Below are 9,711 nucleotides of genomic sequence, written 5' to 3' on the forward strand. Positions count from 1 at the left end.
AAATATACTAGAACACATAGGACTGGTCTGATTAGATAACAGTACGACAGCCAGACGGCTGTCAAAGCTGTTGTTGGATTTTCTTTGGATTACTGTACATCCTAGATTTAGGAGGGTAAATAAGAAAATATTGACTGAAAAGGAAATATTGACTGAGCAAATTACCGTTTCATGTTCTGAACTCAACAATGTTATTTGATAGCACATGCACTTTATCTTCCTGGGAGAAACGCTAGAAATATTGACAGTGCTCTGTGTTATAAATTTTGGGGCTGTGTGCTAGTGAAAAGGTGCAAGGTCAACTATTGGTGCTTAAAAGCTGTTATATTTTGTAGTACTAGAGATGAGTGAACTTTTCAAAAGTCTGATTTGTCAGATTCGATAAACTTTAGCATAAAGTTTGGGTTCATACGAATCAAGCCTTAAATGAACCGCATTAAAACAGCTAACACATTGCAGCTACAAGAGTGGGACTATTGGGGCTCTATTGTGGCGAAACAACTGGGTATAAAGCGCATGTTTGTTCATGGAAAAAAAGTGATTTTTAACATCACATGCTTTCTTATTAGTAATAATAGTAGTAGCAATAATTACTAATAGCTCACCCCTTATTCCTCCTCCTGAAAAAGAAATAATGAGTCATAGCTGTACACTATGGTGGCAACTCTTGGGGGGGGGGGGATATGGGTTCAGTAATAGAAGTGAGAGCACTCAAATCAACCCATAACCATGGTAAACATGCAGGTTTTTTTAAATTCTTAAAGTTTTATGCCAGGAACTTTATTCCATAAAAGACGCAACCAAGTTTAGTAATTTCTGGTACATGATGAAAGCTTTAGATTTTTTGATCTATTACTTGCCTACAATAATTCGTAGATAGTGCATACTGAGTGCTATGTACAAAACGGTCATGAAGGCGGAGGTAGTAATAAGCCTCCTATCACTTTCTCTGTGGGAAGCTATGCTGTTTCAAGCAACCAGCTCCTGTTTCCAGTGACTACACATTAAATAGCAATTTGGAGTTCTATTTTGACCAGCCCAAAGTTTACAAAAAATAGATAAACTCTCTAGTAACATTAGATTGTGTAACAATAACCAGTTGTCTTAGAAGCAAAAACATTGTTCCTTGTTCCTTGTGTGTAGTATTATAACTCATCAACCAAAAGTCTCTCTAAGGTGGGCCAGGGGTACAAACCAATAAATTAATGAACCCCCAGGCCCTAAGGCCCAGGTACAAGACCCCTTTATATCAACCTTAGCCCTAAAATGTAACTTTAAAACATTACAAAGTTATATAACTTTGTAATGTGGTTAAATACCCGGTCTGGCCCCCTTCCACCACTTTTGGACCCCCGACCCCCCCGGAAGTTAAAGAAATTATACATTACCTATTACGGTAGTCATGGTCCTCTTCTCCCGGGCGCCATCTGATGACGACGACGTTAGAGCCGGGGGGCGGTCCGTGTCTTTTTCCTCCTCGGTGTCTTCATGGAAAGTGAATGGGATGGAAAAGGCTGCTGGTGCACATGCGCACCAGCAGCCTTTTCATTGGCTGGAGCGCATCACATGGCTTCCAGCTTGCTCAGCCCTTTTCCATCCCCTGGACCTGGAAGCAAGAGACATCACTGGACGGTGGACGGCGGTGACGGAGAGGCGGACGGCGGGCGAATCGAGTGGGTATCGTCACCGGAGGGATGGTGAGTATGGTGTCTGTGTGTGTCTGTGTTTTTTTTTTTTGGGGGGGGGGGTCCCACGGGAGTTGTCCTTTAATTATATTATTTTAAATTCAATGCAGTTTCCAATTTAAACCCACTAATTGCTATGTGAGCAGTTAATGTGTTCAGGGACCTATCTGATCTCAACTATAGAGTAGATTGGCAGCTCTGCAGTATTAACTCAGATGTCACTTAATCTGATCACTATCATAGAGTTGACTGTCAGATATTAAAGCGACGCTGTACCCACAATCTGACCCTTCCAAACCACTTGTACCTTCGGATAGCTGCTTTTAATCCAAGATCTGTCCTGGAGTCCGTTCGGCAGGTGATGCAGTTATTGTCCTAAAAAAAATCTTTTAAACTTGCAGCCCCATGCCAAATAGGAGTATCTGTGCCCTAACTTTGCACCACCCCTCAGTCCCTCCCCCCCCTGTTCATCATAAGGAATGCCACTGAAACATTTACTCCTGTCTGAACATTGCACAGGTGATTAACGATCCAGCCCATGTTCAGTATTCACACAGCTGACGAATAACAATCTGCCTGGGGCAATACTGATGATAAGGAGGGTGGGGCGGAGGGACAAAGAGGTTGTGCTAGCCTAATGCATGCACAATCTAAGCTACGCCCGTTGGGCTCGGGGCTGCCAGTTTAAAAGTTGTCTTTTAGGACAATGACTGCATCATCTGCCAAACAGACCGCAGGACAGATCTTGGATTAAAAGCAGCTATCTGACGATACAAGCGGTTTGGAGGGGTCAGATTGTGGGTACAGAGTTGCTTTAAGATATAAAAAAATCTAGAAAATTACAGAAGATGAACACTAATTATTATTATTACTTTAATGCATTGCTGGGGGATGGGTACATTTACTTTTCTTTTTCATTACTGCATTGTATTGATTATGGTAAACAACAACAAATAATCCTTATAGGGCTTTATTAAGATTTTGCTGTGTTCTACATCTGCAGCCTACATGTTGTCACACATAGTCTAGGCTGCTCTATTTCTCTCCTGATGGCTCAGTTTCCAGACTTTTTCTTTCTTCTAAATGATTTTCTAAACTGATTCATGACCAGATCAAAGGTCATGTTGATCAAATCAACTTTCATAAATCAGCTGAGAAGAGGTTATAGGTGTGGACAAAGAGGGGCTTGAAGACCAAGCCATTAATCAGCTGATGTGAGCGTATTCACTCTGAACAAGACACAGCAGCGTGCAATATATGATTACATGATAACATATGATAACATGCAGCCTGCAGAAGAGAAATGTAGCAAAATTTTTTAAAAAACCTCTATGGTAAAAATGAAATGAATGTTTGTTAAGGGGAATCTGTCATTATAGGCTGTACCTTTTTTTCTGCTGTCTGTTTCATAAATAATGAGAAAAACTATCTTCTCTGCTCTTTCCTTTGCATCCCATCTTGAATGACAAGGAAAGCAAGGTGCTGGAAGCCAAGCTTTGACTGCCACCCAAGATCAGAAGAGGCGGGGACAGGAAGAGGTGTGCAAGACCACAACTTTTAAAAGATTGACATCACTCTAGATCCCACACTCATCTACTAGGGTTGTGCAAGTAGGCACAACGCTAGTGTAAGCATCAAAGGTGTCACCGCAGCATACTGGAGAGGCATTAACAACCAATTGTTGAATGAAAGTGGCCAAAAAGACAAATCTCCGCCAGGATCTAGCAGAAAAAAAATTTCCTTCCCAATGTGGGCGCAGGTGATAACCAAAATCCCAGCTGTAAACTATAACATTTGATCCCTCCATCATTTCTATACATTGTACTGGATATTATTATTATTTTTTTTAAAAAAGGGAGAATTATTTTAACATTAAGTGTACCTGCCACATATAAAACTTTCGAGTTGTCAATAGTTTTTGTCAGTCGGAGCCTGAGTGTTTGATAGAATGAGCAGGGAGACATGTGCACTAATACATGCCTCTCTCCCAGCTCTGAGTAAGCGATACTGCCCCATAGACTCACATTATGTGGCTGTCTCAGTCATGTGACATGGACCCAGGAGAGAATGCAATAAGAATATTCTCCTTTTCCGGCTCATTCTCCTGATCAAATGTCAAATATCAAAGGTTTTTTTTTTTTTTTTTATTTCATTGCCCATTCAAGCATACTGAAGGGGTTAATAAATAGGATTATTTTTTATGTATGGTGTTCCGATCAATTCACATGAAATTACAAGATAGATGTGAAAGATGGATTTCATTAGAAAAGTTTATTTTAACCTCTACTAACGGAGTTCACCTTTAAGAACACTTGGGAACCAGGGCATGGCTTGGTGATTTAATGAAAGCTTTACCTTCACAAATACAAACATAGGATGCAATTTTATGATTAGAATTGAAGGAAATTATGTGGATGGAGATCAGTAAAGAGCACAGAGTCACCCACCTAGGTCTACTGGGACATGAGTTGTCATATTGATAATCGGATTCTCTAGTGAATGCTTTTGTCTCAGGAATGCCTATATATAAGTCTCTTATTGAAGTCATATGTCATTCTGGAGTGACATGGATGAAATACCATGAAAGGCAAAGATAAGAGTGAGATAAAAATAAAAATCAGCCCAGTATGTGAAAGGGCAATGAATGGGAGCGCACAGATAACCTGAAGGGGATGGGAAATATTATTATGAAAGTGACAGATCGAATTATGTTTTTTTTTATATGAGAAATCTGTTCAAGGCAGTTGTCAAAATGACTTGCTTAAAATTGTGGGTTTTGTAGATGTGTTAGAGACTAGAAAACTTTGAACATTATAAAGTCCCAATAGAGTTCATAAAATGATAAAACAGATATATTCCATTAGCCTGTCTGCAGTGACACAGTTCTTTTATCAACAGGTAATTATGATTACTTTGTATTTCAATAAAGCAAATATTTGAGTGTGTATTATCATGAAAATCCAGGTTGTCATTCTGCAAGAAGCATATGTTCAGTGCACCCTGTTGTAATATGCTTTCATCTAAATTGAGAATTCGCAGAGCAGTCAGAAAATAGCAGTGAAGACACCATTTTCTCATTTAATGGAGACAAAATGACCTTGTTCCCCTCCATTTTCCTTGGGTCGCTGACATTGCCAGCCACACAAGGCAGCTCTGTGCACCCTTGCAAAAGATGTCTCACTGATGTCCATATAACTATTAACAGCAGAAGATACAGGTAGATTAAGGCATGTATTCCAGAATGACATAGACACAATTTGTACCCTATGGCTGAATCAGTTATTAACCTTTTACCTTCCAGCATACTCATATTGCATCCAATCTAAATGAAGTTTCCAATTTCCCTTAAACAGTGTTTAGTCAAGCAGATGCTAGCACTATATTACTACCTGTTTCAAGGCAAAGTTCAAATCATCAGTAATGCTGAATCAGCCTGCTGCAACCGTCCTGTTTTTCCAACCTTTTTGTTTTTTAAGCTCCTGAGCTATTTCCAAATATGATGTGGGATGTTAAACCACTTTTGGTATTAAAAATAAAAGAAAATCACAAATTGGGGTGCACACTCATATAAGACTTAATGTACTTTATAGATATATAAAAAGGCCCCCACACATATAGCACAAAAAGGATCACTAAGGAACCAACATGGAGCAATTGCCCTATTTAAATCTACACGATAAGTGAGGACCACCAAGCAGCACAGTCATATTTATTGTGTCATTAGGATGTAAGAAGGTGCAAACTCACCCATCCATGACGACCTAGTACATGTTCACATTGTGATTTTCACAAGGGGTTAGCTCTGCATATCACTACTTATGTCCGGGTCTGGGGACTATAATGTGTGCAGGGCCGATTGAAAATGGCCCTGCACACATTAAAACCCCTTCACAGTCATATATATATATAAATATATATATATATATATATATATATATATACGTTCCTGCTGCAGGGGCATATGCAGCAGGAACGTATATAGCCGTATGGCTGATGTGAAGGGGTTAATGATATTTAGGATGAAATTAATAGCAATGTTTCTATGTTTGCAGATGACACCATGCTTTGTAGTACAGTACAGTCTATGGAGGATGTGCAGATGTTACAGGCTGACTTAGACACACTGAGTGTTTGGGCGTCCACTTGGCAAATGATGTTCAATGTGGATAAATGTAAAGTTATGGGTACTAATAACCCACATGCATTATATGTCTTATAAGCATCATATGTCTTATGGGGAGTTACACTAGGAGAGTCGCTGATAGAGAAGGACCTGGGTGTACTTGTAGATAATAGACTACAGAACAGCACACAATGTCAGTTAGCTGCTTCTAAGGCCAGCATGATATAGTTATATATAAAACAGACATGGACTCTTGCCACTTTATAAAGCTTTGGTGCTGCGTCATCTTGAGTATTCTGTCCAGTTCTGGAACCCGATTCATAGAAAGGATATCCTAAAGCTGGAAAAGGTACAAAGACGGGTAAGTAAATTAATAAGGGGAATGGAGCATCTTAGTTATGAGGATAGATTAACCCCTTCAAGACAGAGCCCTTTGATGCACGGATGTCCTGGTTAAATTAATGCAATGTTCCTCCCCGCCTTCTAAGAGCCATAGCACATTTTATTTTTCCACCTACAGGGCTGGTTGGGGTTTCATTTTTTGCGCCATGATCTATAGTTTTTAATAATATCATATTGGTGTAACAGAAAAATTTTGATCGCTTTTTATACATTTTTTTCTGATATATAATTTATTAAAATCAGCAATCCTGGTGTTTTTTTTTTTCCATTTACGCTGTTCACTGTGCGGGAACAATAATGTTATATTTTAATAGATCAGACAATTCCGCACGCTATGATATTTAATATGTTTATTTATTTATTTTTTAATATTTTTATTTTTAAAATGGGCAAGGGGGTATTTTAAACTTTTATTGGGTATAAGGGTTTTTTAATACTTTTAAAAAACTTTTTTAATTAAACTTTTTTTTTACACTTTTCATTACTGTAAAACATGCAATCAATAGATTGCATGTTCTGATCTATGCTATAGCATAGATTAGTGTTATCGGCGATCTATGTATACAGCAGAATCTATACATGGATGGCCGATCCAACAGGACAAAGGTAAGAAACATACCCCCGCCTGTCGGCACATGCGATTGGGGCCCCGTTCCACTGAGTTCTTTAAACGCCGCAATCACTATAGATATGATTAATTTATTTGTATAGATAGCCCCTACAAGAAATATGGGGAAAAGATGTTCTAGGTAAAACCCCCTCAAAGGACAAGAGGGCATTGCCACCACCTGGAGAAAAAAAGGTTTAATCTCCAGAGGCGACAAACCTTCTTTACTATGAGAACAGTGATTATGTGGAACAGTCTACCCCAGGATCTGGTCACATCAAAAACAGTAGACGGCTTTAAAACATGCTTAGACAAGTTCTTAGACCAATATAACATAAATGTATATCTATAAAATCTACCTATCATCCCCCCCCTTAACTCCATCCATCCCCTCCTTGTAAATTCCCCTTTCCTGCATCCATCCCCTCCTTGGTTGAACTTGATGGACATGCGTCTTTTTTCAACCATTGCCAATATTTACCGCTGATTAATTCGGATGCGGGCGCATCAGTGCTTGCCTGCATCAGAATGTCCCACTGCACACAGTGGAGTGTGCGGCCGGAGCCGCACGCTTCATTGTGTGCACTAACAAGGGTTTTCTGCGACCGCTAGGGATCCCGGACGGAGTGTATACCATGTGTATACACTCCGGCTGGGGTTCCCTCAGGTTCAGCACTACGTAAGTACCGTAGTAATCATGGCCGTGATCAACAACGGCCGTGATCACTACGGTACTTACGTATGTGAACTTAGCCTAACTCTGTCACTATGTAACAATAACTACTACGGTTGTCAACATTTACATAATGTACAAAAAACACTCGTACTGAATAATATTGCACTTCAGCCACCTCGGTAATACTTTGTTTTAGTTCTCATGTGCTCTTCTTTTGAAATCTTCACATAAAGTCTGGGAGCTGGAGGGTATCTGAGAGCTCTTGACTAAAATACTGTTGTTAAAAAGATAATGAGGAAAGTCCCATTGCAATTTTCAGCATTATTAAGAGACTGTTTAGTGAAAAAACACTTTCTTCACTTTTGATAATACTGTACCTTGTGGGGCTCAAATGTAGTGTTTAAGTCTTTTGTCATGTGGCCATTGTTCATATGATTTACATGTCCTCATAAGAAGGATTTATCTTCAAAAACATATTGACTTTGGTAAATGTATTATCTCCCACAATACATTCTGAACAGTTTACAAAGAATCCTCAAGCTCATTTACCAAAAAGATTTTTTTCATCACTTTTTTGTCAAACCCATCACTAATATAGAAAAGGCGCACACAGGAGAACACACCAAGGTCATATTCGTGTAAATCTAAACTGTATTGAAACCTGAATGAAATAATGTTACACCACTGCAACATCACCTACACAATAATGGTAAGTCTTCAGGAAGAAGTAGCAATGGTCCTCTGCTGAAAACATCACACGGTAGAACCAGGCTCCAATTAATTCCACGCTGCCTGTATATAGAGTGATTGATTGATGGCTGTGTTCTGGAGGATGGGGAAAGGTTATCAAGGTAAGAATCAGCAGCATGAATTATCAGCTACATATACAATGGCCTGTGTGTAACTCTAATCATATGTACAATGCAGGCGGGGAGGATGAGGTCAATCGGGTCATGTTGAATGATATGCAGAAAAAGAGAAACCTTAAAAAAAACAAAAAAACAATAAACTATATATTGTGTATCGTGATAATCTATCTATCTATCTATCTATCTATCTATCTATCTATCTATCTATCCAAAATATAGTCCACAGCACTCGTTCTCAATGAAAAAAGTGTGTAAATTTATTCCATCATATCAAACACAGCAAGGTGCAGCACACAGTATACCAAGTACGACGTTTCAGCGAACAGACTTCGCCATCTTCAAGATGGCGAAGTCTGTTCGCTGAAACGTCGTACTTGGTATACTGTGTGCTGCACCTTGCTGTGTTTGATATGATGGAATAAATTTACACACTTTTTTCATTGAGAACGAGTGCTGTGGACTATATTTTGGATATTTACCTTATCCTTGGTCGGGACCGATCCGCTGGCACCAAGACTATTCGTTTTGTGGAGTGCTGCTGAATTATCTACAACCTATCTACCTATCTATCTATCTATCTTGTCCAGAGGGGGAGATTGTCTATCTATGTTAAAAAGACGTGAGTTGGAATGGATACACAGATTAGGAACTTTAAAGCCCAAAGGATTAAATGTTGACTATAAAATATTACCCCGATATTGTTATGTGAGGTGAAATGTAGTGAGACAATCACCCAGTATCTTGATGCATACGGATTGCCCTGGATTCGGGAATTTATGAGTACACATTCATTTATTCATTTTTGTATATACTTCATTAATATGTATACTGTTGAAGATATTATACTTACCCTTATATCTCTTCCTTTTTTTAGATTATATTCATGACCTAATGCATATGTATATAGTGAATTTCTTTTGTACCACATGACGGACGTTAACAAGGCAGTGGGGTGTGAATGATCTTCAGAGCTCTGTCCCAATAGCCTCCACAGGAATCCACTGGTGTCTGTGCGCTGACACTATTGGGGAGATTTATCAAACATGGTGTAAAGGGAAACTGGCTCAGTTGCCCCTAGCAACCAATCAGATTCCTCTTTTCATTTTCCAAAGAGTCTGTTAGGAATGAAAGGGGCAATCTGATTGGTTGCTAGGGACAACTGAGCCAGTTTCCCTTTACACCATATTTGATAAATCTCCCCCTATGTGTTGGTCTGCTATTTCACTGGTAGATATCTATACCCTTTCTGCTATGCAGATTTGGGGAATGATGCCCTGTGCTAATTGTTTGGCTTGCTGACGGTTATAGCGCAGTAGTATGCCTGTGATTTTGTATGGTGTTCCCACTGT

At 39.2% G+C, this 9,711-nt stretch overlaps 1 long non-coding RNA gene across 1 annotated transcript; it reads right to left on the bottom strand.

The window, feature by feature from the left end:
* Positions 1 to 5,685: 5,685 nt before the first annotated feature.
* On the bottom strand, positions 5,686 to 9,404 carry LOC138796861 (uncharacterized). The gene is made up of 3 exons (XR_011363829.1): positions 9,213 to 9,404; positions 8,194 to 8,318; positions 5,686 to 6,148 (listed from the first exon to the last, which is right to left on the bottom strand). It is a non-coding gene; the product is annotated as an uncharacterized lncRNA (long non-coding RNA).
* Between the last annotated feature and the right edge of the window lie 307 nt (positions 9,405 to 9,711).

The sequence above is a fragment of the Dendropsophus ebraccatus genome, chromosome 7, assembly GCF_027789765.1.
Source record: "Dendropsophus ebraccatus isolate aDenEbr1 chromosome 7, aDenEbr1.pat, whole genome shotgun sequence".
Lineage (NCBI taxonomy): Eukaryota > Metazoa > Chordata > Amphibia > Anura > Hylidae > Dendropsophus > Dendropsophus ebraccatus.